The sequence below is a fragment of the Vigna angularis genome, chromosome 5, assembly GCF_016808095.1.
Source record: "Vigna angularis cultivar LongXiaoDou No.4 chromosome 5, ASM1680809v1, whole genome shotgun sequence".
NCBI lineage: Eukaryota > Viridiplantae > Streptophyta > Magnoliopsida > Fabales > Fabaceae > Vigna > Vigna angularis.
Genome location: NC_068974.1, coordinates 24,494,515 through 24,516,989, shown reverse-complemented (window position 1 = coordinate 24,516,989; position 22,475 = coordinate 24,494,515). Strand labels below are relative to the sequence as shown.

The window sequence follows — 22,475 nt, the reverse complement described above, 5'->3', positions numbered from 1 at the left end:
TTGGGCGAGAGTAGTACTAGGATGGGTGACCTCCTGGGAAGTCCTCGTGTTGCACCTCTTTTTTGACGTTTTTTTTTTTCCTTTTTGACGTTTTTTTCCGTCCTTGTTAGTTGCAACCAAGTTCCAAAGTACCGCCTACACGACTCCAACTAACTGTTATCACGGCTTTTTCGGATCCAAACCATCCACCTCAGGTCACTCGCACGCGTGTCTCGAAGTCTTGAAACTTGTACACGCTGCCGAAGCCATATGTACATTGATCGTGCAAAGATTGGCAGGTGCGATCATACCAGCACTAATGCACCGGATCCATCAGAACTCCGCAGTTAAGCGTGCTTGGGCGAGAGTAGTACTAGGATGGGTGACCTCCTGGGAAGTCCTCGTGTTGCACCTCTTTTTTGACGTTTTTTTTTTTTTTCCTTTTTGACGTTTTTTTCCGTCCTTGTTAGTTGCAAAAGTTCCAAAGTACCGCCTACACGACTCCAACTAACTGTTATCACGGCTTTTTCGGATCCAAACCATCCACCTCAGGTCACTCGCACGCGTGTCTCGAAGTCTTGAAACTTGTACACGCTGCCGAAGCCATATGTACATTGATCGTGCAAAGATTGGCAGGTGCGATCATACCAGCACTAATGCACCGGATCCCATCAGAACTCCGCAGTTAAGCGTGCTTGGGCGAGAGTAGTACTAGGATGGGTGACCTCCTGGGAAGTCCTCGTGTTGCACCTCTTTTTTGACGTTTTTTTTTTTCCTTTTTGACGTTTTTTTCCGTCCTTGTTAGTTGCAACCAAGTTCCAAAGTACCGCCTACACGACTCCAACTAACTGTTATCACGGCTTTTTCGGATCCAAACCATCCACCTCAGGTCACTCGCACGCGTGTCTCGAAGTCTTGAAACTTGTACACGCTGCCGAAGCCATATGTACATTGATCGTGCAAAGATTGGCAGGTGCGATCATACCAGCACTAATGCACCGGATCCATCAGAACTCCGCAGTTAAGCGTGCTTGGGCGAGAGTAGTACTAGGATGGGTGACCTCCTGGGAAGTCCTCGTGTTGCACCTCTTTTTTGACGTTTTTTTTTTCCTTTTTGACGTTTTTTCCGTCCTTGTTAGTTGCAACAAGTTCCAAAGTACCGCCTACACGACTCCAACTAACTGTTATCACGGCTTTTTCGGATCCAAACCATCCACCTCAGGTCACTCGCACGCGTGTCTCGAAGTCTTGAAACTTGTACACGCTGCCGAAGCCATATGTACATTGATCGTGCAAAGATTGGCAGGTGCGATCATACCAGCACTAATGCACGGATCCCATCAGAACTCCGCAGTTAAGCGTGCTTGGGCGAGAGTAGTACTAGGATGGGTGACCTCCTGGGAAGTCCTCGTGTTGCACCTCTTTTTTGACGTTTTTTTTTTTTTTCCTTTTTGACGTTTTTTTCCGTCCTTGTTAGTTGCAACCAAGTTCCAAAGTACCGCCTACACGACTCCAACTAACTGTTATCACGGCTTTTTCGGATCCAAACCATCACCTCAGGTCACTCGCACGCGTGTCTCGAAGTCTTGAAACTTGTACACGCTGCCGAAGCCATATGTACATTGATCGTGCAAAGATTGGCAGGTGCGATCATACCAGCACTAATGCACCGGATCCATCAGAACTCCGCAGTTAAGCGTGCTTGGCGCGAGAGTAGTACTAGGATGGGTGACCTCCTGGGAAGTCCTCGTGTTGCACCTCTTTTTTGACGTTTTTTTTTTTCCTTTTTGACGTTTTTTTCCGTCCTTGTTAGTTGCAACCAAGTTCCAAAGTACCGCCTACACGACTCCAACTAACTGTTATCACGGCTTTTTCGGATCCAAACATCCACCTCAGGTCACTCGCACGCGTGTCTCGAAGTCTTGAAACTTGTACACGCTGCCGAAGCCATATGTACATTGATCGTGCAAAGATTGGCAGGTGCGATCATACCAGCACTAATGCACCGGATCCCATCAGAACTCCGCAGTTAAGCGTGCTTGGGCGAGAGTAGTACTAGGATGGGTGACCTCCTGGGAAGTCCTCGTGTTGCACCTCTTTTTTGACGTTTTTTTTTTTTCCTTTTTGACGTTTTTTTCCGTCCTTGTTAGTTGCAACCAAGTTCCAAAGTACCGCCTACACGACTCCAACTAACTGTTATCACGGCTTTTTCGGATCCAAACCATCCACCTCAGGTCACTCGCACGCGTGTCTCGAAGTCTTGAAACTTGTACACGCTGCCGAAGCCATATGTACATTGATCGTGCAAAGATTGGCAGGTGCGATCATACCAGCACTAATGCACCGGATCCCATCAGAACTCCGCAGTTAAGCGTGCTTGGGCGAGAGTAGTACTAGGATGGGTGACCTCCTGGGAAGTCCTCGTGTTGCACCTCTTTTTTGACGTTTTTTTTTTTCTTTTTGACGTTTTTTTTCCGTCCTTGTTAGTTGCAACCAAGTTCCAAAGTACCGCCTACACGACTCCAACTAACTGTTATCACGGCTTTTTCGGATCCAAACCATCCACCTCAGGTCACTCGCACGCGTGTCTCGAAGTCTTGAAACTTGTACACGCTGCCGAAGCCATATGTACATTGATCGTGCAAAGATTGGCAGGTGCGATCATACCAGCACTAATGCACCGGATCCCATCAGAACTCCGCAGTTAAGCGTGCTTGGGCGAGAGTAGTACTAGGATGGGTGACCTCCTGGGAAGTCCTCGTGTTGCACCTCTTTTTTGACGTTTTTTTTTTTTCCTTTTTGACGTTTTTTTCCGTCCTTGTTAGTTGCAACCAAGTTCCAAAGTACCGCCTACACGACTCCAACTAACTGTTATCACGGCTTTTTCGGATCCAAACCATCCACCTCAGGTCACTCGCACGCGTGTCTCGAAGTCTTGAAACTTGTACACGCTGCCGAAGCCATATGTACATTGATCGTGCAAAGATTGGCAGGTGCGATCATACCAGCACTAATGCACCGGATCCCATCAGAACTCCGCAGTTAAGCGTGCTTGGGCGAGAGAGTAGTACTAGGATGGGTGACCTCCTGGGAAGTCCTCGTGTTGCACCTTTTTTTTGACGTTTTTTTTTTTCCTTTTTGACGTTTTTTTCCGTCCTTGTTAGTTGCAACCAAGTTCCAAAGTACCGCCTACACGACTCCAACTAACTGTTATCACGGCTTTTTCGGATCCAAACCATCCACCTCAGGTCACTCCGCGCGTGTCTCGAAGTCTTGAAACTTGTACACGCTGCCGAAGCCATATGTACATTGATCGTGCAAAGATTGGCAGGTGCGATCATACCAGCACTAATGCACCGGATCCCATCAGAACTCCGCAGTTAAGCGTGCTTGGGCGAGAGTAGTACTAGGATGGGTGACCTCCTGGGAAGTCCTCGTGTTGCACCTCTTTTTTGACGTTTTTTTTTTTTTCCTTTTTGACGTTTTTTTCCGTCCTTGTTAGTTGCAACCAAGTTCCAAAGTACCGCCTACACGACTCCAACTAACTGTTATCACGGCTTTTTCGGATCCAAACCATCCACCTCAGGTCACTCGCACGCGTGTCTCGAAGTCTTGAAACTTGTACACGCTGCCGAAGCCATATGTACATTGATCGTGCAAAGATTGGCAGGTGCGATCATACCAGCACTAATGCACGGATCCCATCAGTCGAGAAGTAGTACTAGGATGGGTGACCTCCTGGGAAGTCCTCGTGTTGCACCTCTTTTTTGACGTTTTTTTTTTCTTTTTGACGTTTTTTTCCGTCCTTGTTAGTTGCAACCAAGTTCCAAAGTACCGCCTACACGACTCCAACTAACTGTTATCACGGCTTTTTCGGATCCAAACCATCCACCTCAGGTCACTCGCACGCGTGTCTCGAAGTCTTGAAACTTGTACACGCTGCCGAAGCCATATGTACATTGATCGTGCAAAGATTGGCAGGTGCGATCATACCAGCACTAATGCACCGGATCCCATCAGAACTCCGCAGTTAAGCGTGCTTGGGCGAGAGTAGTACTAGGATGGGTGACCTCCTGGGAAGTCCTCGTGTTGCACCTCTTTTTTGACGTTTTTTTTTTTTCCTTTTTGACGTTTTTTTCCGTCCTTGTTAGTTGCAACCAAGTTCCAAAGTACCGCCTACACGACTCCAACTAACTGTTATCACGGCTTTTTCGGATCCAAACCATCCACCTCAGGTCACTCGCACGCGTGTCTCGAAGTCTTGAAACTTGTACACGCTGCCGAAGCCATATGTACATTGATCGTGCAAAGATTGGCAGGTGCGATCATACCAGCACTAATGCACCGGATCCCATCAGACGTGCGTTTAGTAGTACTAGGATGGGTGACCTCCTGGGAAGTCCTCGTGTTGCACCTCTTTTTTGACGTTTTTTTTTTCCTTTTTGACGTTTTTTTCCGTCCTTGTTAGTTGCAACCAAGTTCCAAAGTACCGCCTACACGACTCCAACTAACTGTTATCACGGCTTTTTCGGATCCAAACCATCCACCTCAGGTCACTCGCACGCGTGTCTCGAAGTCTTGAAACTTGTACACGCTGCCGAAGCCATATGTACATTGATCGTGCAAAGATTGGCAGGTGCGATCATACCAGCACTAATGCACCGGATCCCATCAGCGAGAGTTAGTACTAGGATGGGTGACCTCCTGGGAAGTCCTCGTGTTGCACCTCTTTTTTGACGTTTTTTTTTTCCTTTTTGACGTTTTTTTCCGTCCTTGTTAGTTGCAACCAAGTTCCAAAGTACCGCCTACACGACTCCAACTAACTGTTATCACGGCTTTTTCGGATCCAAACCATCCACCTCAGGTCACTCGCACGCGTGTCTCGAAGTCTTGAAACTTGTACACGCTGCCGAAGCCATATGTACATTGATCGTGCAAAGATTGGCAGGTGCGATCATACCAGCACTAATGCACCGGATCCCATCAGAACGAGCAGTTAGTTACTAGGATGGGTGACCTCCTGATTCCTGGGAAGTCCTCGTGTTGCACCTCTTTTTTGACGTTTTTTTTTCCGTCCTTGTTAGTTGCAACCAAGTTCCAAAGTACCGCCTACACGACTCCAACTAACTGTTATCACGGCTTTTTCGGATCCAAACCATCCACCTCAGGTCACTCGCACGCGTGTCTCGAAGTCTTGAAACTTGTACACGCTGCCGAAGCCATATGTACATTGATCGTGCAAAGATTGGCAGGTGCGATCATACCAGCACTAATGCACCGGATCCCATCAGAACTCCGCAGTTAAGCGTGCTTGGGCGAGAGTAGTACTAGGATGGGTGACCTCCTGGGAAGTCCTCGTGTTGCACCTCTTTTTTGACGTTTTTTTTTTTCCTTTTTGACGTTTTTTTCCGTCCTTGTTAGTTGCAACCAAGTTCCAAAGTACCGCCTACACGACTCCAACTAACTGTTATCACGGCTTTTTCGGATCCAAACCATCCACCTCAGGTCACTCGCACGCGTGTCTCGAAGTCTTGAAACTTGTACACGCTGCCGAAGCCATATGTACATTGATCGTGCAAAGATTGGCAGGTGCGATCATACCAGCACTAATGCACCGGATCCCATCAGAACTCCGCAGTTAAGCGTGCTTGGGCGAGAGTAGTACTAGGATGGGTGACCTCCTGGGAAGTCCTCGTGTTGCACCTCTTTTTTGACGTTTTTTTTTTTCCTTTTTGACGTTTTTTCCGTCCTTGTTAGTTGCAACCAAGTTCCAAAGTACCGCCTACACGACTCCAACTAACTGTTATCACGGCTTTTTCGGATCCAAACCATCCACCTCAGGTCACTCGCACGCGTGTCTCGAAGTCTTGAAACTTGTACACGCTGCCGAAGCCATATGTACATTGATCGTGCAAAGATTGGCAGGTGCGATCATACCAGCACTAATGCACCGGATCCCATCAGAACTCCGCAGTTAAGCGTGCTTGGGCGAGAGTAGTACTAGGATGGGTGACCTCCTGGAAGTCCTCGTGTTGCACCTCTTTTTTGACGTTTTTTTTTTTTTTCCTTTATGACGTTTTTTTCCGTCCTTGTTAGTTGCAACCAAGTTCCAAAGTACCGCCTACACGACTCCAACTAACTGTTATCACGGCTTTTTCGGATCCAAACCATCCACCTCAGGTCACTCGCACGCGTGTCTCGAAGTCTTGAAACTTGTACACGCTGCCGAAGCCATATGTACATTGATCGTGCAAAGATTGGCAGGTGCGATCATACCAGCACTAATGCACCGGATCCATCAGAACTCCGCAGTTAAGCGTGCTTGGGCGAGAGTAGTACTAGGATGGGTGACCTCCTGGGAAGTCCTCGTGTTGCACCTCTTTTTTGACGTTTTTTTTTTTTCCTTTTTGACGTTTTTTTCCGTCCTTGTTAGTTGCAACCAAGTTCCAAAGTACCGCCTACACGACTCCAACTAACTGTTATCACGGCTTTTTCGGATCCAAACCATCCACCTCAGGTCACTCGCACGCGTGTCTCGAAGTCTTGAAACTTGTACACGCTGCCGAAGCCATATGTACATTGATCGTGCAAAGATTGGCAGGTGCGATCATACCAGCACTAATGCACCGGATCCCATCAGAACTCCGCAGTTAAGCGTGCTTGGGCGAGAGTAGTACTAGGATGGGTGACCTCCTGGGAAGTCCTCGTGTTGCACCTCTTTTTTGACGTTTTTTTTTTCCTTTTTGACGTTTTTTTCCGTCCTTGTTAGTTGCAACCAAGTTCCAAAGTACCGCCTACACGACTCCAACTAACTGTTATCACGGCTTTTTCGGATCCAAACCATCCACCTCAGGTCACTCGCACGCGTGTCTCGAAGTCTTGAAACTTGTACACGCTGCCGAAGCCATATGTACATTGATCGTGCAAAGATTGGCAGGTGCGATCATACCAGCACTAATGCACCGGATCCCATCAGACGAGAGTAGTACTAGGATGGGTGACCTCCTGGGAAGTCCTCGTGTTGCACCTCTTTTTTGACGTTTTTTTTTTCCTTTTTGACGTTTTTTTCCGTCCTTGTTAGTTGCAACCAAGTTCCAAAGTACCGCCTACACGACTCCAACTAACTGTTATCACGGCTTTTTCGGATCCAAACCATCCACCTCAGGTCACTCGCACGCGTGTCTCGAAGTCTTGAAACTTGTACACGCTGCCGAAGCCATATGTACATTGATCGTGCAAAGATTGGCAGGTGCGATCATACCAGCACTAATGCACCGGATCAGAATCAGACGTGAGTAGTACTAGGATGGGTGACCTCCTGGGAAGTCCTCGTGTTGCACCTCTTTTTTGACGTTTTTTTCCTTTTTGGTTTTTTTCGTCCTTGTTAGTTGCAACCAAGTTCCAAAGTACCGCCTACACGACTCCAACTAACTGTTATCACGGCTTTTTCGGATCCAAACCATCCACCTCAGGTCACTCGCACGCGTGTCTCGAAGTCTTGAAACTTGTACACGCTGCCGAAGCCATATGTACATTGATCGTGCAAAGATTGGCAGGTGCGATCATACCAGCACTAATGCACCGGATCCCATCAGAACTCCGCAGTTAAGCGTGCTTGGGCGAGAGTAGTACTAGGATGGGTGACCTCCTGGGAAGTCCTCGTGTTGCACCTCTTTTTTGACGTTTTTTTTTTTTCTTTTTGACGTTTTTTTCCGTCCTTGTTAGTTGCAACCAAGTTCCAAAGTACCGCCTACACGACTCCAACTAACTGTTATCACGGCTTTTTCGGATCCAAACCATCCACCTCAGGTCACTCGCACGCGTGTCTCGAAGTCTTGAAACTTGTACACGCTGCCGAAGCCATATGTACATTGATCGTGCAAAGATTGGCAGGTGCGATCATACCAGCACTAATGCACCGGATCCATCATCAGCGAGTGCTGAGTAGTACTAGGATGGGTGACCTCCTGGGAAGTCCTCGTGTTGCACCTCTTTTTTGACGTTTTTTTTTTCCTTTTTGACGTTTTTTTCCGTCCTTGTTAGTTGCAACCAAGTTCCAAAGTACCGCCTACACGACTCCAACTAACTGTTATCACGGCTTTTTCGGATCCAAACCATCCACCTCAGGTCACTCGCACGCGTGTCTCGAAGTCTTGAAACTTGTACACGCTGCCGAAGCCATATGTACATTGATCGTGCAAAGATTGGCAGGTGCGATCATACCAGCACTAATGCACCGGATCCCATCAGAACTCCGCAGTTAAGCGTGCTTGGGCGAGAGTAGTACTAGGATGGGTGACCTCCTGGGAAGTCCTCGTGTTGCACCTCTTTTTTGACGTTTTTTTTTTCCTTTTTGACGTTTTTTTCCGTCCTTGTTAGTTGCAACCAAGTTCCAAAGTACCGCCTACACGACTCCAACTAACTGTTATCACGGCTTTTTCGGATCCAAACCATCCACCTCAGGTCACTCGCACGCGTGTCTCGAAGTCTTGAAACTTGTACACGTGCCGAAGCCATATGTACATTGATCGTGCAAAGATTGGCAGGTGCGATCATACCAGCACTAATGCACCGGATCCATCAGAACTCCGCAGTTAAGCGTGCTTGGGCGAGAGTAGTACTAGGATGGGTGACCTCCTGGGAAGTCCTCGTGTTGCACCTCTTTTTTGACGTTTTTTTTTTTTCCTTTTTGACGTTTTTTTCCGTCCTTGTTAGTTGCAACCAAGTTCCAAAGTACCGCCTACACGACTCCAACTAACTGTTATCACGGCTTTTTCGGATCCAAACCATCCACCTCAGGTCACTCGCACGCGTGTCTCGAAGTCTTGAAACTTGTACACGCTGCCGAAGCCATATGTACATTGATCGTGCAAAGATTGGCAGGTGCGATCATACCAGCACTAATGCACCGGATCCCATCAGAACTCTCAGTTAAGCGTGCTTGGGCGAGAGTAGTACTAGGATGGGTGACCTCCTGGGAAGTCCTCGTGTTGCACCTCTTTTTTGACGTTTTTTTTTTCCTTTTTGACGTTTTTTTCCGTCCTTGTTAGTTGCAACCAAGTTCCAAAGTACCGCCTACACGACTCCAACTAACTGTTATCACGGCTTTTTCGGATCCAAACCATCCACCTCAGGTCACTCGCACGCGTGTCTCGAAGTCTTGAAACTTGTACACGCTGCCGAAGCCATATGTACATTGATCGTGCAAAGATTGGCAGGTGCGATCATACCAGCACTAATGCACGGATCCCATCAGAACTCCGCAGTTAAGCGTGCTTGGGCGAGAGTAGTACTAGGATGGGTGACCTCCTGGGAAGTCCTCGTGTTGCACCTCTTTTTTGACGTTTTTTTTTTTTTTCCTTTTTGACGTTTTTTTCCGTCCTTGTTAGTTGCAACCAAGTTCCAAAGTACCGCCTACACGACTCCAACTAACTGTTATCACGGCTTTTTCGGATCCAAACCATCCACCTCAGGTCACTCGCACGCGTGTCTCGAAGTCTTGAAACTTGTACACGCTGCCGAAGCCATATGTACATTGATCGTGCAAAGATTGGCAGGTGCGATCATACCAGCACTAATGCACCGGATCCCATCAGAACTCCGCAGTTAAGCGTGCTTGGGCGAGAGTAGTACTAGGATGGGTGACCTCCTGGGAAGTCCTCGTGTTGCACCTCTTTTTTGACGTTTTTTTTTTTTCCTTTTTGACGTTTTTTTCCGTCCTTGTTAGTTGCAACCAAGTTCCAAAGTACCGCCTACACGACTCCAACTAACTGTTATCACGGCTTTTTCGGATCCAAACCATCCACCTCAGGTCACTCGCACGCGTGTCTCGAAGTCTTGAAACTTGTACACGCTGCCGAAGCCATATGTACATTGATCGTGCAAAGATTGGCAGGTGCGATCATACCAGCACTAATGCACCGGATCCCATCAGAACTCCGCAGTTAAGCGTGCTTGGGCGAGAGTAGTACTAGGAGGATGGGTGACCTCCTGGGAAGTCCTCGTGTTGCACCTCTTTTTTGACGTTTTTTTTTTTCCTTTTTGACGTTTTTTTCCGTCCTTGTTAGTTGCAACCAAGTTCCAAAGTACCGCCTACACGACTCCAACTAACTGTTATCACGGCTTTTTCGGATCCAAACCATCCACCTCAGGTCACTCGCACGCGTGTCTCGAAGTCTTGAAACTTGTACACGCTGCCGAAGCCATATGTACATTGATCGTGCAAAGATTGGCAGGTGCGATCATACCAGCACTAATGCACCGGATCCCATCAGAACTCCGCAGTTAAGCGTGCTTGGGCGAGAGTAGTACTAGGATGGGTGACCTCCTGGGAAGTCCTCGTGTTGCACCTCTTTTTTGACGTTTTTTTTTTCCTTTTTGACGTTTTTTTCCGTCCTTGTTAGTTGCAACCAAGTTCCAAAGTACCGCCTACACGACTCCAACTAACTGTTATCACGGCTTTTTCGGATCCAAACCATCCACCTCAGGTCACTCGCACGCGTGTCTCGAAGTCTTGAAACTTGTACACGCTGCCGAAGCCATATGTACATTGATCGTGCAAAGATTGGCAGGTGCGATCATACCAGCACTAATGCACCGGATCCCATCAGAACTCCGCAGTTAAGCGTGCTTGGGCGAGAGTAGTACTAGGATGGGTGACCTCCTGGGAAGTCCTCGTGTTGCACCTCTTTTTTGACGTTTTTTTTTTTTCCTTTTTGACGTTTTTTTCCGTCCTTGTTAGTTGCAACCAAGTTCCAAAGTACCGCCTACACGACTCCAACTAACTGTTATCACGGCTTTTTCGGATCCAAACCATCCACCTCAGGTCACTCGCACGCGTGTCTCGAAGTCTTGAAACTTGTACACGCTGCCGAAGCCATATGTACATTGATCGTGCAAAGATTGGCAGGTGCGATCATACCAGCACTAATGCACCGGATCCCATCAGAACTCCGCAGTTAAGCGTGCTTGGGCGAGAGTAGTACTAGGATGGGTGACCTCCTGGGAAGTCCTCGTGTTGCACCTCTTTTTTGACGTTTTTTTTTTTCCTTTTTGACGTTTTTTCCGTCCTTGTTAGTTGCAACCAAGTTCCAAAGTACCGCCTACACGACTCCAACTAACTGTTATCACGGCTTTTTCGGATCCAAACCATCCACCTCAGGTCACTCGCACGCGTGTCTCGAAGTCTTGAAACTTGTACACGCTGCCGAAGCCATATGTACATTGATCGTGCAAAGATTGGCAGGTGCGATCATACCAGCACTAATGCACCGGATCCAATCAGACGAGTGTTAGTACTAGGATGGGTGACCTCCTGGGAAGTCCTCGTGTTGCACCTCTTTTTTGACGTTTTTTTTTTTTCCTTTTTGACGTTTTTTTCCGTCCTTGTTAGTTGCAACCAAGTTCCAAAGTACCGCCTACACGACTCCAACTAACTGTTATCACGGCTTTTTCGGATCCAAACCATCCACCTCAGGTCACTCGCACGCGTGTCTCGAAGTCTTGAAACTTGTACACGCTGCCGAAGCCATATGTACATTGATCGTGCAAAGATTGGCAGGTGCGATCATACCAGCACTAATGCACCGGATCCCATCAGAACGAGAGTTAAGCGTGCTTGGATGAGTGTGACCTCCTGGGAAGTCCTCGTGTTGCACCTCTTTTTTGACGTTTTTTTTTTTCCTTTTTGACGTTTTTTTCCGTCCTTGTTAGTTGCAACCAAGTTCCAAAGTACCGCCTACACGACTCCAACTAACTGTTATCACGGCTTTTTCGGATCCAAACCATCCACCTCAGGTCACTCGCACGCGTGTCTCGAAGTCTTGAAACTTGTACACGCTGCCGAAGCCATATGTACATTGATCGTGCAAAGATTGGCAGGTGCGATCATACCAGCACTAATGCACCGGATCCCATCAGAACTCCGCAGTTAAGCGTGCTTGGGCGAGAGTAGTACTAGGATGGGTGACCTCCTGGGAAGTCCTCGTGTTGCACCCTTTTTTGACGTTTTTTTTTTTCCTTTTTGACGTTTTTTTCCGTCCTTGTTAGTTGCAACCAAGTTCCAAAGTACCGCCTACACGACTCCAACTAACTGTTATCACGGCTTTTTCGGATCCAAACCATCCACCTCAGGTCACTCGCACGCGTGTCTCGAAGTCTTGAAACTTGTACACGCTGCCGAAGCCATATGTACATTGATCGTGCAAAGATTGGCAGGTGCGATCATACCAGCACTAATGCACCGGATCCCATCAGACGAGAGTAGTACTAGGATGGGTGACCTCCTGGGAAGTCCTCGTGTTGCACCTCTTTTTGACGTTTTTTTCCGTCCTTGTTAGTTGCAACCAAGTTCCAAAGTACCGCCTACACGACTCCAACTAACTGTTATCACGGCTTTTTCGGATCCAAACCATCCACCTCAGGTCACTCGCACGCGTGTCTCGAAGTCTTGAAACTTGTACACGCTGCCGAAGCCATATGTACATTGATCGTGCAAAGATTGGCAGGTGCGATCATACCAGCACTAATGCACCGGATCCCATCAGAACTCCGCAGTTAAGCGTGCTTGGGCGAGAGTAGTACTAGGATGGGTGACCTCCTGGGAAGTCCTCGTGTTGCACCTCTTTTGACGTTTTTTTTTTTTTTCCTTTTTGACGTTTTTTTCCGTCCTTGTTAGTTGCAACCAAGTTCCAAAGTACCGCCTACACGACTCCAACTAACTGTTATCACGGCTTTTTCGGATCCAAACCATCCACCTCAGGTCACTCGCACGCGTGTCTCGAAGTCTTGAAACTTGTACACGCTGCCGAAGCCATATGTACATTGATCGTGCAAAGATTGGCAGGTGCGATCATACCAGCACTAATGCACCGGATCCCATCAGAACTCCGCAGTTAAGCGTGCTTGGGCGAGAGTAGTACTAGGATGGGTGACCTCCTGGGAAGTCCTCGTGTTGCACCTCTTTTTTGACGTTTTTTTTTTCCTTTTTGACGTTTTTTTCCGTCCTTGTTAGTTGCAACCAAGTTCCAAAGTACCGCCTACACGACTCCAACTAACTGTTATCACGGCTTTTTCGGATCCAAACCATCCACCTCAGGTCACTCGCACGCGTGTCTCGAAGTCTTGAAACTTGTACACGCTGCCGAAGCCATATGTACATTGATCGTGCAAAGATTGGCAGGTGCGATCATACCAGCACTAATGCACCGGATCCCATCAGAACTCCGCAGTTAAGCGTGCTTGGGCGAGAGTAGTACTAGGATGGGTGACCTCCTGGGAAGTCCTCGTGTTGCACCTCTTTTTTGACGTTTTTTTTTTTTCCTTTTTGACGTTTTTTTCCGTCCTTGTTAGTTGCAACCAAGTTCCAAAGTACCGCCTACACGACTCCAACTAACTGTTATCACGGCTTTTTCGGATCCAAACCATCCACCTCAGGTCACTCGCACGCGTGTCTCGAAGTCTTGAAACTTGTACACGCTGCCGAAGCCATATGTACATTGATCGTGCAAAGATTGGCAGGTGCGATCATACCAGCACTAATGCACCGGATCCCATCAGAACTCCGCAGTTAAGCGTGCTTGGGCGAGAGTAGTACTAGGATGGGTGACCTCCTGGGAAGTCCTCGTGTTGCACCTCTTTTTTGACGTTTTTTTTTTTCCTTTTTGACGTTTTTTTCCGTCCTTGTTAGTTGCAACCAAGTTCCAAAGTACCGCCTACACGACTCCAACTAACTGTTATCACGGCTTTTTCGGATCCAAACCATCCACCTCAGGTCACTCGCACGCGTGTCTCGAAGTCTTGAAACTTGTACACGCTGCCGAAGCCATATGTACATTGATCGTGCAAAGATTGGCAGGTGCGATCATACCAGCACTAATGCACCGGATCCCATCAGAACTCCGCAGTTAAGCGTGCTTGGGCGAGAGTAGTACTAGGATGGGTGACCTCCTGGGAAGTCCTCGTGTTGCACCTCTTTTTTGACGTTTTTTTTTTTTTTCCTTTTTGACGTTTTTTTCCGTCCTTGTTAGTTGCAACCAAGTTCCAAAGTACCGCCTACACGACTCCAACTAACTGTTATCACGGCTTTTTCGGATCCAAACCATCCACCTCAGGTCACTCGCACGCGTGTCTCGAAGTCTTGAAACTTGTACACGCTGCCGAAGCCATATGTACATTGATCGTGCAAAGATTGGCAGGTGCGATCATACCAGCACTAATGCACCGGATCCCATCAGAACTCCGCAGTTAAGCGTGCTTGGGCGAGAGTAGTACTAGGATGGGTGACCTCCTGGGAAGTCCTCGTGTTGCACCTCTTTTTTGACGTTTTTTTTTTTTTCCTTTTTGACGTTTTTTTCCGTCCTTGTTAGTTGCAACCAAGTTCCAAAGTACCGCCTACACGACTCCAACTAACTGTTATCACGGCTTTTTCGGATCCAAACCATCCACCTCAGGTCACTCGCACGCGTGTCTCGAAGTCTTGAAACTTGTACACGCTGCCGAAGCCATATGTACATTGATCGTGCAAAGATTGGCAGGTGCGATCATACCAGCACTAATGCACCGGATCCCATCAGAACTCCGCAGTTAAGCGTGCTTGGGCGAGAGGAGTAGTACTAGGATGGGTGACCTCCTGGGAAGTCCTCGTGTTGCACCTCTTTTTTGACGTTTTTTTTTTTTCCTTTTTGACGTTTTTTTCCGTCCTTGTTAGTTGCAACCAAGTTCCAAAGTACCGCCTACACGACTCCAACTAACTGTTATCACGGCTTTTTCGGATCCAAACCATCCACCTCAGGTCACTCGCACGCGTGTCTCGAAGTCTTGAAACTTGTACACGCTGCCGAAGCCATATGTACATTGATCGTGCAAAGATTGGCAGGTGCGATCATACCAGCACTAATGCACCGGATCCCATCAGAACTCCGCAGTTAAGCGTGCTTGGGCGAGAGTAGTACTAGGATGGGTGACCTCCTGGGAAGTCCTCGTGTTGCACCTCTTTTTTGACGTTTTTTTTTTTTTCCTTTTTGACGTTTTTTTCCGTCCTTGTTAGTTGCAACCAAGTTCCAAAGTACCGCCTACACGACTCCAACTAACTGTTATCACGGCTTTTTCGGATCCAAACCATCCACCTCAGGTCACTCGCACGCGTGTCTCGAAGTCTTGAAACTTGTACACGCTGCCGAAGCCATATGTACATTGATCGTGCAAAGATTGGCAGGTGCGATCATACCAGCACTAATGCACCGGATCCCATCAGACGAGAGTAGTACTAGGATGGGTGACCTCCTGGGAAGTCCTCGTGTTGCACCTCTTTTTTGACGTTTTTTTTTTTTTTTTTGACGTTTTTTTCCGTCCTTGTTAGTTGCAACCAAGTTCCAAAGTACCGCCTACACGACTCCAACTAACTGTTATCACGGCTTTTTCGGATCCAAACCATCCACCTCAGGTCACTCGCACGCGTGTCTCGAAGTCTTGAAACTTGTACACGCTGCCGAAGCCATATGTACATTGATCGTGCAAAGATTGGCAGGTGCGATCATACCAGCACTAATGCACCGGATCCCATCAGAACTCCGCAGTTAAGCGTGCTTGGGCGAGAGTAGTACTAGGATGGGTGACCTCCTGGGAAGTCCTCGTGTTGCACCTCTTTTTTGACGTTTTTTTTTTTCCTTTTTGACGTTTTTTTCCGTCCTTGTTAGTTGCAACCAAGTTCCAAAGTACCGCCTACACGACTCCAACTAACTGTTATCACGGCTTTTTCGGATCCAAACCATCCACCTCAGGTCACTCGCACGCGTGTCTCGAAGTCTTGAAACTTGTACACGCTGCCGAAGCCATATGTACATTGATCGTGCAAAGATTGGCAGGTGCGATCATACCAGCACTAATGCACCGGATCCCATCAGACGAGAGTAGTACTAGGATGGGTGACCTCCTGGGAAGTCCTCGTGTTGCACCTCTCTTTTTTGACGTTTTTTTCCGTCCTTGTTAGTTGCAACCAAGTTCCAAAGTACCGCCTACACGACTCCAACTAACTGTTATCACGGCTTTTTCGGATCCAAACCATCCACCTCAGGTCACTCGCACGCGTGTCTCGAAGTCTTGAAACTTGTACACGCTGCCGAAGCCATATGTACATTGATCGTGCAAAGATTGGCAGGTGCGATCATACCAGCACTAATGCACCGGATCCCATCAGAACTCCGCAGTTAAGCGTGCTTGGGCGAGAGTAGTACTAGGATGGGTGACCTCCTGGGAAGTCCTCGTGTTGCACCTCTTTTTTGACGTTTTTTTTTTTTTCCTTTTTGACGTTTTTTTCCGTCCTTGTTAGTTGCAACCAAGTTCCAAAGTACCGCCTACACGACTCCAACTAACTGTTATCACGGCTTTTTCGGATCCAAACCATCCACCTCAGGTCACTCGCACGCGTGTCTCGAAGTCTTGAAACTTGTACACGCTGCCGAAGCCATATGTACATTGATCGTGCAAAGATTGGCAGGTGCGATCATACCAGCACTAATGCACCGGATCCCATCAGAACTCCGCAGTTAAGCGTGCTTGGGCGAGAGTAGTACTAGGATGGGTGACCTCCTGGGAAGTCCTCGTGTTGCACCTCTTTTTTGACGTTTTTTTTTTCCTTTTTGACGTTTTTTTCCGTCCTTGTTAGTTGCAACCAAGTTCCAAAGTACCGCCTACACGACTCCAACTAACTGTTATCACGGCTTTTTCGGATCCAAACCATCCACCTCAGGTCACTCGCACGCGTGTCTCGAAGTCTTGAAACTTGTACACGCTGCCGAAGCCATATGTACATTGATCGTGCAAAGATTGGCAGGTGCGATCATACCAGCACTAATGCACCGGATCCCATCAGAACTCCGCAGTTAAGCGTGCTTGGGCGAGAGTAGTACTAGGATGGGTGACCTCCTGGGAAGTCCTCGTGTTGCACCTCTTTTTTGACGTTTTTTTTTTTTCCTTTTTGACGTTTTTTTCCGTCCTTGTTAGTTGCAACCAAGTTCCAAAGTACCGCCTACACGACTCCAACTAACTGTTATCACGGCTTTTTCGGATCCAAACCATCCACCTCAGGTCACTCGCACGCGTGTCTCGAAGTCTTGAAACTTGTACACGCTGCCGAAGCCATATGTACATTGATCGTGCAAAGATTGGCAGGTGCGATCATACCAGCACTAATGCACCGGATCCCATCAGAACTCCGCAGTTAAGCGTGCTTGGCGAGAGTAGTACTAGGATGGGTGACCTCCTGGGAAGTCCTCGTGTTGCACCTCTTTTTTGACGTTTTTTTTTTTCTTTTTGACGTTTTTTTCCGTCCTTGTTAGTTGCAACCAAGTTCCAAAGTACCGCCTACACGACTCCAACTAACTGTTATCACGGCTTTTTCGGATCCAAACCATCCACCTCAGGTCACTCGCACGCGTGTCTCGAAGTCTTGAAACTTGTACACGCTGCCGAAGCCATATGTACATTGATCGTGCAAAGATTGGCAGGTGCGATCATACCAGCACTAATGCACCGGATCCCATCAGAACTCCGCAGTTAAGCGTGCTTGGGCGAGAGTAGTACTAGGATGGGTGACCTCCTGGGAAGTCCTCGTGTTGCACCTCTTTTTTGACGTTTTTTTTTTTTTCCTTTTTGACGTTTTTTTCCGTCCTTGTTAGTTGCAACCAAGTTCCAAAGTACCGCCTACACGACTCCAACTAACTGTTATCACGGCTTTTTCGGATCAAACCATCCACCTCAGGTCACTCGCACGCGTGTCTCGAAGTCTTGAAACTTGTACACGCTGCCGAAGCCATATGTACATTGATCGTGCAAAGATTGGCAGGTGCGATCATACCAGCACTAATGCACCGGATCCCATCAGAACTCCGCAGTTAAGCGTGCTTGGCGCGAGAGTAGTACTAGGATGGGTGACCTCCTGGGAAGTCCTCGTGTTGCACCTCTTTTTTGACGTTTTTTTTTTTCCTTTTTGACGTTTTTTTCCGTCCTTGTTAGTTGCAACCAAGTTCCAAAGTACCGCCTACACGACTCCAACTAACTGTTATCACGGCTTTTTCGGATCCAAACCATCCACCTCAGGTCACTCGCACGCGTGTCTCGAAGTCTTGAAACTTGTACACGCTGCCGAAGCCATATGTACATTGATCGTGCAAAGATTGGCAGGTGCGATCATACCAGCACTAATGCACCGGATCCCATCAGAACTCCGCAGTTAAGCGTGCTTGGGCGAGAGTAGTACTAGGATGGGTGACCTCCTGGGAAGTCCTCGTGTTGCACCTCTTTTTTGACGTTTTTTTTTTTTCCTTTTTGACGTTTTTTTCCGTCCTTGTTAGTTGCAACCAAGTTCCAAAGTACCGCCTACACGACTCCAACTAACTGTTATCACGGCTTTTTCGGATCCAAACCATCCACCTCAGGTCACTCGCACGCGTGTCTCGAAGTCTTGAAACTTGTACACGCTGCCGAAGCCATATGTACATTGATCGTGCAAAGATTGGCAGGTGCGATCATACCAGCACTAGTGCACCGGATCCCATCAGAACTCTGCAGTTAAGCGTGCTTGGGCGAGAGTAGTACTAGGATGGGTGACCTCCTGGGAAGTCCTCGTGTTGCACCTCTTTTTTGACGTTTTTTTTTTTTTTTCCTTTTTGACGTTTTTTTCCGTCCTTGTTAGTTGCAACCAAGTTCCAAAGTACCGCCTACACGACTCCAACTAACTGTTATCACGGCTTTTTCGGATCCAAACCATCCACCTCAGGTCACTCGCACGCGTGTCTCGAAGTCTTGAAACTTGTACACGCTGCCGAAGCCATATGTACATTGATCGTGCAAAGATTGGCAGGTGCGATCATACCAGCACTAATGCACCGGATCCCATCAGAACTCCGCAGTTAAGCGTGCTTGGGCGAGAGTAGTACTAGGATGGGTGACCTCCTGGGAAGTCCTCGTGTTGCACCTCTTTTTTGACGTTTTTTTTTTTTCCTTTTTGACGTTTTTTTCCGTCCTTGTTAGTTGCAACCAAGTTCCAAAGTACCGCCTACACGACTCCAACTAACTGTTATCACGGCTTTTTCGGATCCAAACCATCCACCTCAGGTCACTCGCACGCGTGTCTCGAAGTCTTGAAACTTGTACACGCTGCCGAAGCCATATGTACATTGATCGTGCAAAGATTGGTAGGTGCGATCATACCAGCACTAATGCACCGGATCCCATCAGAACTCCGCAGTTAAGCGTGCTTGGGCGAGAGTAGTACTAGGATGGGTGACCTACTGGGAAGTCCTCGTGTTGCACCTCTTTTTTGACGTTTTTTTTTTTTCCTTTTTGACGTTTTTTTCCGTCCTTGTTAGTTGCAACCAAGTTCCAAAGTACCGCCTACACGACTCCAACTAACTGTTATCACGGCTTTTTCGGATCCAAACCATCCACCTCAGGTCACTCGCACGCGTGTCTCGAAGTCTTGAAACTTGTACACGCTGCCGAAGCCATATGTACATTGATCGTGCAAAGATTGGTAGGTGCGATCATACCAGCACTAATGCACCGGATCCCATCAGAACTCCGCAGCTAAGCGTGCTTGGGCGAGAGTAGTACTAGGATGGGTGACCTCCTGGGAAGTCCTCGTGTTGCACCTCTTTTTTGACGTTTTTTTTTTTTTCCTTTTTGACGTTTTTTTCCGTCCTTGTTAGTTGCAACCAAGTTCCAAAGTACCGCCTACACGACTCCAACTAACTGTTATCACGGCTTTTTCGGATCCAAACCATCCACCTCAGGTCACTCGCACGCGTGTCTCGAAGTCTTGAAACTTGTACACGCTGCCGAAGCCATATGTACATTGATCGTGCAAAGATTGGCAGGTGCGATCATACCAGCACTAGTGCACCGGATCCCATCAGAACTCCGCAGTTAAGCGTGCTTGGGCGAGAGTAGTACTAGGATGGGTGACCTCCTGGGAAGTCCTCGTGTTGCACCTCTTTTTTGACGTTTTTTCTTTTTTCCTTTTTGACGTTTTTTTCCGTCCTTGTTAGTTGCAACCAAGTTCCAAAGTACCGCCTACACGACTCCAACTAACTGTTATCACGGCTTTTTCGGATCCAAACCATCCACCTCAGGTCACTCGCACGCGTGTCTCGAAGTCTTGAAACTTGTACACGCTGCCGAAGCCATATGTACATTGATCGTGCAAAGATTGGCAGGTGCGATCATACCAGCACTAATGCACCGGATCCCATCAGAACTCCGCAGTTAAGCGTGCTTGGGAGAGAGTAGTACTAGGATGGGTGACCTCCTGGGAAGTCCTCGTGTTGCACCTCTTTTTTGACGTTTTTTTTTTTTCCTTTTTGACGTTTTTTTCCGTCCTTGTTAGTTGCAACCAAGTTCCAAAGTACCGCCTACACGACTCCAACTAACTGTTATCACGGCTTTTTCGGATCCAAACCATCCACCTCAGGTCACTCGCACGCGTGTCTCGAAGTCTTGAAACTTGTACACGCTGCCGAAGCCATATGTACATTGATCGTGCAAAGATTGGCAAGTGCGATCATACCAGCACTAATGCACCGGATCCCATCAGAACTCCGCAGTTAAGCGCGCTTGGGCGAGAGTAGTACTAGGATGGGTGACCTCCTGGGAAGTCCTCGTGTTGCACCTCTTTTTTGACGTTTTTTTTTTTCCTTTTTGACGTTTTTTTCCGTCCTTGTTAGTTGCAACCAAGTTCCAAAGTACCGCCTACACGACTCCAACTAACTGTTATCACGGCTTTTTCGGATCCAAACCATCCACCTCAGGTCACTCGCACGCGTGTCTCGAAGTCTTGAAACTTGTACACGCTGCCGAAGCCATATGTACATTGATCGTGCAAAGATTGGCAGGTGCGATCACACCAGCACTAATGCACCGGATCCCATCAGATCTCCGCAGTGAAGCGTGCTTGGGCGAGAGTAGTACTAGGATGGGTGACCTCCTGGGAAGTCCTCGTGTTGCACCTCTTTTTTGACGTTTTTTCTTTTTTTTTGCTTTTTGACGTTTTTTCCGTCCTTGTTAGTTGCAACCAAGTTCCAAAGTACCACCTACACGACTCCAACTAACTGTTATCATGGCTTTTTCGGATCCAAACCATCCACCTCAGGTCACTCGCACGCGTGTCTCGAAGTCTTGAAACTTGTACACGCTGCCGAAGCCATATGTACATTGATCGTGCAAAGATTGGCAGGCGCGATCATACCAGCACTAATGCACCGGATCCCATTAGAACTACGCAGTTAAGCGTGCTTGGGCGAGAGTAGTACTAGGATGGGTGACCTCCTGGGAAGTCCTCGTGTTGCACCTCTTTTTTGACGTTTTTTTTCCTTTTTGACTTATCACGGCTTTTTCGGATCCAAACCATCCACCTCAGGTCACTCGCACGCGTGTCTCGAAGTCTTGAAACTTGTACACGCTGCCGAAGCCATATGTACATTGATCGTGCAAAGATTGGCAGGTGCGATCATACCAGTACTAATTCACCGGATCCCATCAGAACTCCGTAGTTAAGCGTGCTTGGGCGAGAGTATTACTAGGATGGGTGACCTCCTGGGAAGTCCTCGTGTTGCACCTCTTTTTTGACGTTTTTTTTTTTTCCTTTTTGACGTTTTTTTCCGTCCTTGTTAGTTGCAACCAAGTTCCAAAGTACCGCCTACACGACTCCAACTAACTGTTATCACGGCTTTTTCGGATCCAAACCATCCACCTCAGGTCACTCGCACGCGTGTCTCGAAGTCTTGAAACTTGTACACGCTGCCGAAGCCATATGTACATTGATCGTGCAAAGATTGGCAGGTGCGATCATACCAGCACTAATGCACCGGATCCCATCAGAACTCCGCAGTTAAGCGTGCTTGGGCGAGAGTAGTACTAGGATGGGTGACCTCTTGGGAAGTCCTCGTGTTGCACCTCTTTTTTGACGTTTTTTTTTTTCCTTTTTGACGTTTTTTTCCGTCCTTGTTAGTTGCAACCAAGTTCCAAAGTACCGCCTACACGACTCCAACTAACTGTTATCACGGCTTTTTCGGATCCAAACCATCCACCTCAGGTCACTCGCACGCGTGTCTCGAAGTCTTGAAACTTGTACACGCTGCCGAAGCCATATGTACATTGATCGTGCAAAGATTTGCAGGTGCGATCACACCAGCACTAATGCACCGGATCCCATCAGAACTCCGCAGTGAAGCGTGCTTGGGCGAGAGTAGTACTAGGATGGGTGACCTCCTGGGAAGTCCTCGTGTTGCACCTCTTTTTTGACGTTTTTTTTTTTTTTTGCTTTTTGACGTTTTTTTCCGTCCTTGTTAGTTGCAACCAAGTTCCAAAGTACCACCTACACGACTCCAACTAACTGTTATCATGGCTTTTTCGGATCCAAACCATCCACCTCAGCTCACTCGCACGCGTGTCTCGAAGTCTTGAAACTTGTACACGCTGCCGAAGCCATATGTACATTGATC

General features: G+C 47.8%; 55 non-coding genes across 55 annotated transcripts; all 55 read left to right on the top strand.

Moving 5' to 3' along the window:
• Nucleotides 1–276: 276 nt before the first annotated feature.
• On the top strand, nucleotides 277–394 carry LOC128197016 (5S ribosomal RNA). The gene has a single exon (XR_008249422.1). It is a non-coding gene; the product is annotated as a 5S ribosomal RNA (ribosomal RNA).
• A 219-nt stretch (nucleotides 395–613) lies between these two features.
• Nucleotides 614–732, top strand: LOC128197293 (5S ribosomal RNA). Its single transcript, XR_008249680.1, has one exon. It is a non-coding gene; the product is annotated as a 5S ribosomal RNA (ribosomal RNA).
• A 218-nt stretch (nucleotides 733–950) lies between these two features.
• On the top strand, nucleotides 951–1,068 carry LOC128197015 (5S ribosomal RNA). Its single transcript, XR_008249421.1, has one exon. It is a non-coding gene; the product is annotated as a 5S ribosomal RNA (ribosomal RNA).
• A 215-nt stretch (nucleotides 1,069–1,283) lies between these two features.
• LOC128197001 (5S ribosomal RNA) lies at nucleotides 1,284–1,401 on the top strand. Its single transcript, XR_008249407.1, has one exon. It is a non-coding gene; the product is annotated as a 5S ribosomal RNA (ribosomal RNA).
• Nucleotides 1,402–1,621: 220 nt separating this feature from the next.
• LOC128197132 (5S ribosomal RNA) lies at nucleotides 1,622–1,740 on the top strand. The gene has a single exon (XR_008249538.1). It is a non-coding gene; the product is annotated as a 5S ribosomal RNA (ribosomal RNA).
• A 217-nt stretch (nucleotides 1,741–1,957) lies between these two features.
• Nucleotides 1,958–2,076, top strand: LOC128197287 (5S ribosomal RNA). The gene has a single exon (XR_008249679.1). It is a non-coding gene; the product is annotated as a 5S ribosomal RNA (ribosomal RNA).
• Nucleotides 2,077–2,295: 219 nt separating this feature from the next.
• LOC128197276 (5S ribosomal RNA) lies at nucleotides 2,296–2,414 on the top strand. Its single transcript, XR_008249678.1, has one exon. It is a non-coding gene; the product is annotated as a 5S ribosomal RNA (ribosomal RNA).
• Nucleotides 2,415–2,632: 218 nt separating this feature from the next.
• Nucleotides 2,633–2,751, top strand: LOC128197265 (5S ribosomal RNA). Its single transcript, XR_008249670.1, has one exon. It is a non-coding gene; the product is annotated as a 5S ribosomal RNA (ribosomal RNA).
• Nucleotides 2,752–2,970: 219 nt separating this feature from the next.
• On the top strand, nucleotides 2,971–3,091 carry LOC128197005 (5S ribosomal RNA). Its single transcript, XR_008249411.1, has one exon. It is a non-coding gene; the product is annotated as a 5S ribosomal RNA (ribosomal RNA).
• A 217-nt stretch (nucleotides 3,092–3,308) lies between these two features.
• LOC128197253 (5S ribosomal RNA) lies at nucleotides 3,309–3,427 on the top strand. Its single transcript, XR_008249659.1, has one exon. It is a non-coding gene; the product is annotated as a 5S ribosomal RNA (ribosomal RNA).
• Nucleotides 3,428–3,958: 531 nt separating this feature from the next.
• On the top strand, nucleotides 3,959–4,077 carry LOC128197242 (5S ribosomal RNA). The gene has a single exon (XR_008249648.1). It is a non-coding gene; the product is annotated as a 5S ribosomal RNA (ribosomal RNA).
• Nucleotides 4,078–5,229: 1,152 nt separating this feature from the next.
• On the top strand, nucleotides 5,230–5,348 carry LOC128197231 (5S ribosomal RNA). Its single transcript, XR_008249637.1, has one exon. It is a non-coding gene; the product is annotated as a 5S ribosomal RNA (ribosomal RNA).
• A 218-nt stretch (nucleotides 5,349–5,566) lies between these two features.
• On the top strand, nucleotides 5,567–5,685 carry LOC128197220 (5S ribosomal RNA). The gene has a single exon (XR_008249626.1). It is a non-coding gene; the product is annotated as a 5S ribosomal RNA (ribosomal RNA).
• A 217-nt stretch (nucleotides 5,686–5,902) lies between these two features.
• Nucleotides 5,903–6,020, top strand: LOC128196968 (5S ribosomal RNA). Its single transcript, XR_008249374.1, has one exon. It is a non-coding gene; the product is annotated as a 5S ribosomal RNA (ribosomal RNA).
• A 221-nt stretch (nucleotides 6,021–6,241) lies between these two features.
• On the top strand, nucleotides 6,242–6,359 carry LOC128197014 (5S ribosomal RNA). The gene has a single exon (XR_008249420.1). It is a non-coding gene; the product is annotated as a 5S ribosomal RNA (ribosomal RNA).
• A 219-nt stretch (nucleotides 6,360–6,578) lies between these two features.
• On the top strand, nucleotides 6,579–6,697 carry LOC128197208 (5S ribosomal RNA). Its single transcript, XR_008249614.1, has one exon. It is a non-coding gene; the product is annotated as a 5S ribosomal RNA (ribosomal RNA).
• An 836-nt stretch (nucleotides 6,698–7,533) lies between these two features.
• Nucleotides 7,534–7,652, top strand: LOC128197197 (5S ribosomal RNA). Its single transcript, XR_008249603.1, has one exon. It is a non-coding gene; the product is annotated as a 5S ribosomal RNA (ribosomal RNA).
• A 536-nt stretch (nucleotides 7,653–8,188) lies between these two features.
• LOC128197186 (5S ribosomal RNA) lies at nucleotides 8,189–8,307 on the top strand. The gene has a single exon (XR_008249592.1). It is a non-coding gene; the product is annotated as a 5S ribosomal RNA (ribosomal RNA).
• Nucleotides 8,308–8,523: 216 nt separating this feature from the next.
• On the top strand, nucleotides 8,524–8,641 carry LOC128197013 (5S ribosomal RNA). Its single transcript, XR_008249419.1, has one exon. It is a non-coding gene; the product is annotated as a 5S ribosomal RNA (ribosomal RNA).
• A 219-nt stretch (nucleotides 8,642–8,860) lies between these two features.
• Nucleotides 8,861–8,978, top strand: LOC128197104 (5S ribosomal RNA). Its single transcript, XR_008249510.1, has one exon. It is a non-coding gene; the product is annotated as a 5S ribosomal RNA (ribosomal RNA).
• A 217-nt stretch (nucleotides 8,979–9,195) lies between these two features.
• Nucleotides 9,196–9,313, top strand: LOC128197000 (5S ribosomal RNA). Its single transcript, XR_008249406.1, has one exon. It is a non-coding gene; the product is annotated as a 5S ribosomal RNA (ribosomal RNA).
• Nucleotides 9,314–9,534: 221 nt separating this feature from the next.
• Nucleotides 9,535–9,653, top strand: LOC128197175 (5S ribosomal RNA). The gene has a single exon (XR_008249581.1). It is a non-coding gene; the product is annotated as a 5S ribosomal RNA (ribosomal RNA).
• Nucleotides 9,654–9,872: 219 nt separating this feature from the next.
• On the top strand, nucleotides 9,873–9,994 carry LOC128197024 (5S ribosomal RNA). Its single transcript, XR_008249430.1, has one exon. It is a non-coding gene; the product is annotated as a 5S ribosomal RNA (ribosomal RNA).
• A 218-nt stretch (nucleotides 9,995–10,212) lies between these two features.
• LOC128197164 (5S ribosomal RNA) lies at nucleotides 10,213–10,331 on the top strand. Its single transcript, XR_008249570.1, has one exon. It is a non-coding gene; the product is annotated as a 5S ribosomal RNA (ribosomal RNA).
• A 217-nt stretch (nucleotides 10,332–10,548) lies between these two features.
• LOC128197153 (5S ribosomal RNA) lies at nucleotides 10,549–10,667 on the top strand. Its single transcript, XR_008249559.1, has one exon. It is a non-coding gene; the product is annotated as a 5S ribosomal RNA (ribosomal RNA).
• A 219-nt stretch (nucleotides 10,668–10,886) lies between these two features.
• On the top strand, nucleotides 10,887–11,005 carry LOC128197142 (5S ribosomal RNA). The gene has a single exon (XR_008249548.1). It is a non-coding gene; the product is annotated as a 5S ribosomal RNA (ribosomal RNA).
• Nucleotides 11,006–11,857: 852 nt separating this feature from the next.
• LOC128196923 (5S ribosomal RNA) lies at nucleotides 11,858–11,976 on the top strand. Its single transcript, XR_008249329.1, has one exon. It is a non-coding gene; the product is annotated as a 5S ribosomal RNA (ribosomal RNA).
• A 507-nt stretch (nucleotides 11,977–12,483) lies between these two features.
• LOC128197131 (5S ribosomal RNA) lies at nucleotides 12,484–12,602 on the top strand. Its single transcript, XR_008249537.1, has one exon. It is a non-coding gene; the product is annotated as a 5S ribosomal RNA (ribosomal RNA).
• A 219-nt stretch (nucleotides 12,603–12,821) lies between these two features.
• On the top strand, nucleotides 12,822–12,940 carry LOC128197120 (5S ribosomal RNA). Its single transcript, XR_008249526.1, has one exon. It is a non-coding gene; the product is annotated as a 5S ribosomal RNA (ribosomal RNA).
• A 217-nt stretch (nucleotides 12,941–13,157) lies between these two features.
• LOC128197109 (5S ribosomal RNA) lies at nucleotides 13,158–13,276 on the top strand. The gene has a single exon (XR_008249515.1). It is a non-coding gene; the product is annotated as a 5S ribosomal RNA (ribosomal RNA).
• Nucleotides 13,277–13,495: 219 nt separating this feature from the next.
• On the top strand, nucleotides 13,496–13,614 carry LOC128197097 (5S ribosomal RNA). Its single transcript, XR_008249503.1, has one exon. It is a non-coding gene; the product is annotated as a 5S ribosomal RNA (ribosomal RNA).
• Nucleotides 13,615–13,832: 218 nt separating this feature from the next.
• LOC128197086 (5S ribosomal RNA) lies at nucleotides 13,833–13,951 on the top strand. Its single transcript, XR_008249492.1, has one exon. It is a non-coding gene; the product is annotated as a 5S ribosomal RNA (ribosomal RNA).
• A 221-nt stretch (nucleotides 13,952–14,172) lies between these two features.
• Nucleotides 14,173–14,291, top strand: LOC128197075 (5S ribosomal RNA). The gene has a single exon (XR_008249481.1). It is a non-coding gene; the product is annotated as a 5S ribosomal RNA (ribosomal RNA).
• Nucleotides 14,292–14,511: 220 nt separating this feature from the next.
• LOC128197022 (5S ribosomal RNA) lies at nucleotides 14,512–14,633 on the top strand. The gene has a single exon (XR_008249428.1). It is a non-coding gene; the product is annotated as a 5S ribosomal RNA (ribosomal RNA).
• Nucleotides 14,634–14,852: 219 nt separating this feature from the next.
• Nucleotides 14,853–14,971, top strand: LOC128197064 (5S ribosomal RNA). Its single transcript, XR_008249470.1, has one exon. It is a non-coding gene; the product is annotated as a 5S ribosomal RNA (ribosomal RNA).
• Nucleotides 14,972–15,503: 532 nt separating this feature from the next.
• Nucleotides 15,504–15,622, top strand: LOC128197053 (5S ribosomal RNA). The gene has a single exon (XR_008249459.1). It is a non-coding gene; the product is annotated as a 5S ribosomal RNA (ribosomal RNA).
• A 511-nt stretch (nucleotides 15,623–16,133) lies between these two features.
• Nucleotides 16,134–16,252, top strand: LOC128197042 (5S ribosomal RNA). Its single transcript, XR_008249448.1, has one exon. It is a non-coding gene; the product is annotated as a 5S ribosomal RNA (ribosomal RNA).
• Nucleotides 16,253–16,472: 220 nt separating this feature from the next.
• LOC128197031 (5S ribosomal RNA) lies at nucleotides 16,473–16,591 on the top strand. Its single transcript, XR_008249437.1, has one exon. It is a non-coding gene; the product is annotated as a 5S ribosomal RNA (ribosomal RNA).
• Nucleotides 16,592–16,808: 217 nt separating this feature from the next.
• LOC128197020 (5S ribosomal RNA) lies at nucleotides 16,809–16,927 on the top strand. Its single transcript, XR_008249426.1, has one exon. It is a non-coding gene; the product is annotated as a 5S ribosomal RNA (ribosomal RNA).
• Nucleotides 16,928–17,146: 219 nt separating this feature from the next.
• LOC128197033 (5S ribosomal RNA) lies at nucleotides 17,147–17,264 on the top strand. Its single transcript, XR_008249439.1, has one exon. It is a non-coding gene; the product is annotated as a 5S ribosomal RNA (ribosomal RNA).
• A 217-nt stretch (nucleotides 17,265–17,481) lies between these two features.
• Nucleotides 17,482–17,600, top strand: LOC128197009 (5S ribosomal RNA). The gene has a single exon (XR_008249415.1). It is a non-coding gene; the product is annotated as a 5S ribosomal RNA (ribosomal RNA).
• A 219-nt stretch (nucleotides 17,601–17,819) lies between these two features.
• On the top strand, nucleotides 17,820–17,939 carry LOC128196969 (5S ribosomal RNA). The gene has a single exon (XR_008249375.1). It is a non-coding gene; the product is annotated as a 5S ribosomal RNA (ribosomal RNA).
• Nucleotides 17,940–18,157: 218 nt separating this feature from the next.
• Nucleotides 18,158–18,276, top strand: LOC128196998 (5S ribosomal RNA). Its single transcript, XR_008249404.1, has one exon. It is a non-coding gene; the product is annotated as a 5S ribosomal RNA (ribosomal RNA).
• Nucleotides 18,277–18,495: 219 nt separating this feature from the next.
• Nucleotides 18,496–18,614, top strand: LOC128196950 (5S ribosomal RNA). The gene has a single exon (XR_008249356.1). It is a non-coding gene; the product is annotated as a 5S ribosomal RNA (ribosomal RNA).
• Nucleotides 18,615–18,836: 222 nt separating this feature from the next.
• On the top strand, nucleotides 18,837–18,955 carry LOC128196986 (5S ribosomal RNA). Its single transcript, XR_008249392.1, has one exon. It is a non-coding gene; the product is annotated as a 5S ribosomal RNA (ribosomal RNA).
• Nucleotides 18,956–19,174: 219 nt separating this feature from the next.
• On the top strand, nucleotides 19,175–19,293 carry LOC128196913 (5S ribosomal RNA). The gene has a single exon (XR_008249319.1). It is a non-coding gene; the product is annotated as a 5S ribosomal RNA (ribosomal RNA).
• A 219-nt stretch (nucleotides 19,294–19,512) lies between these two features.
• Nucleotides 19,513–19,631, top strand: LOC128196894 (5S ribosomal RNA). The gene has a single exon (XR_008249300.1). It is a non-coding gene; the product is annotated as a 5S ribosomal RNA (ribosomal RNA).
• A 220-nt stretch (nucleotides 19,632–19,851) lies between these two features.
• Nucleotides 19,852–19,970, top strand: LOC128196907 (5S ribosomal RNA). The gene has a single exon (XR_008249313.1). It is a non-coding gene; the product is annotated as a 5S ribosomal RNA (ribosomal RNA).
• Nucleotides 19,971–20,190: 220 nt separating this feature from the next.
• Nucleotides 20,191–20,309, top strand: LOC128196962 (5S ribosomal RNA). The gene has a single exon (XR_008249368.1). It is a non-coding gene; the product is annotated as a 5S ribosomal RNA (ribosomal RNA).
• Nucleotides 20,310–20,528: 219 nt separating this feature from the next.
• On the top strand, nucleotides 20,529–20,647 carry LOC128196972 (5S ribosomal RNA). The gene has a single exon (XR_008249378.1). It is a non-coding gene; the product is annotated as a 5S ribosomal RNA (ribosomal RNA).
• Nucleotides 20,648–20,865: 218 nt separating this feature from the next.
• LOC128196958 (5S ribosomal RNA) lies at nucleotides 20,866–20,984 on the top strand. Its single transcript, XR_008249364.1, has one exon. It is a non-coding gene; the product is annotated as a 5S ribosomal RNA (ribosomal RNA).
• A 222-nt stretch (nucleotides 20,985–21,206) lies between these two features.
• LOC128197049 (5S ribosomal RNA) lies at nucleotides 21,207–21,325 on the top strand. The gene has a single exon (XR_008249455.1). It is a non-coding gene; the product is annotated as a 5S ribosomal RNA (ribosomal RNA).
• A 148-nt stretch (nucleotides 21,326–21,473) lies between these two features.
• On the top strand, nucleotides 21,474–21,592 carry LOC128197027 (5S ribosomal RNA). The gene has a single exon (XR_008249433.1). It is a non-coding gene; the product is annotated as a 5S ribosomal RNA (ribosomal RNA).
• Nucleotides 21,593–21,811: 219 nt separating this feature from the next.
• LOC128196893 (5S ribosomal RNA) lies at nucleotides 21,812–21,930 on the top strand. Its single transcript, XR_008249299.1, has one exon. It is a non-coding gene; the product is annotated as a 5S ribosomal RNA (ribosomal RNA).
• A 218-nt stretch (nucleotides 21,931–22,148) lies between these two features.
• LOC128196948 (5S ribosomal RNA) lies at nucleotides 22,149–22,267 on the top strand. Its single transcript, XR_008249354.1, has one exon. It is a non-coding gene; the product is annotated as a 5S ribosomal RNA (ribosomal RNA).
• The last annotated feature ends 208 nt before the right edge of the window (nucleotides 22,268–22,475 follow it).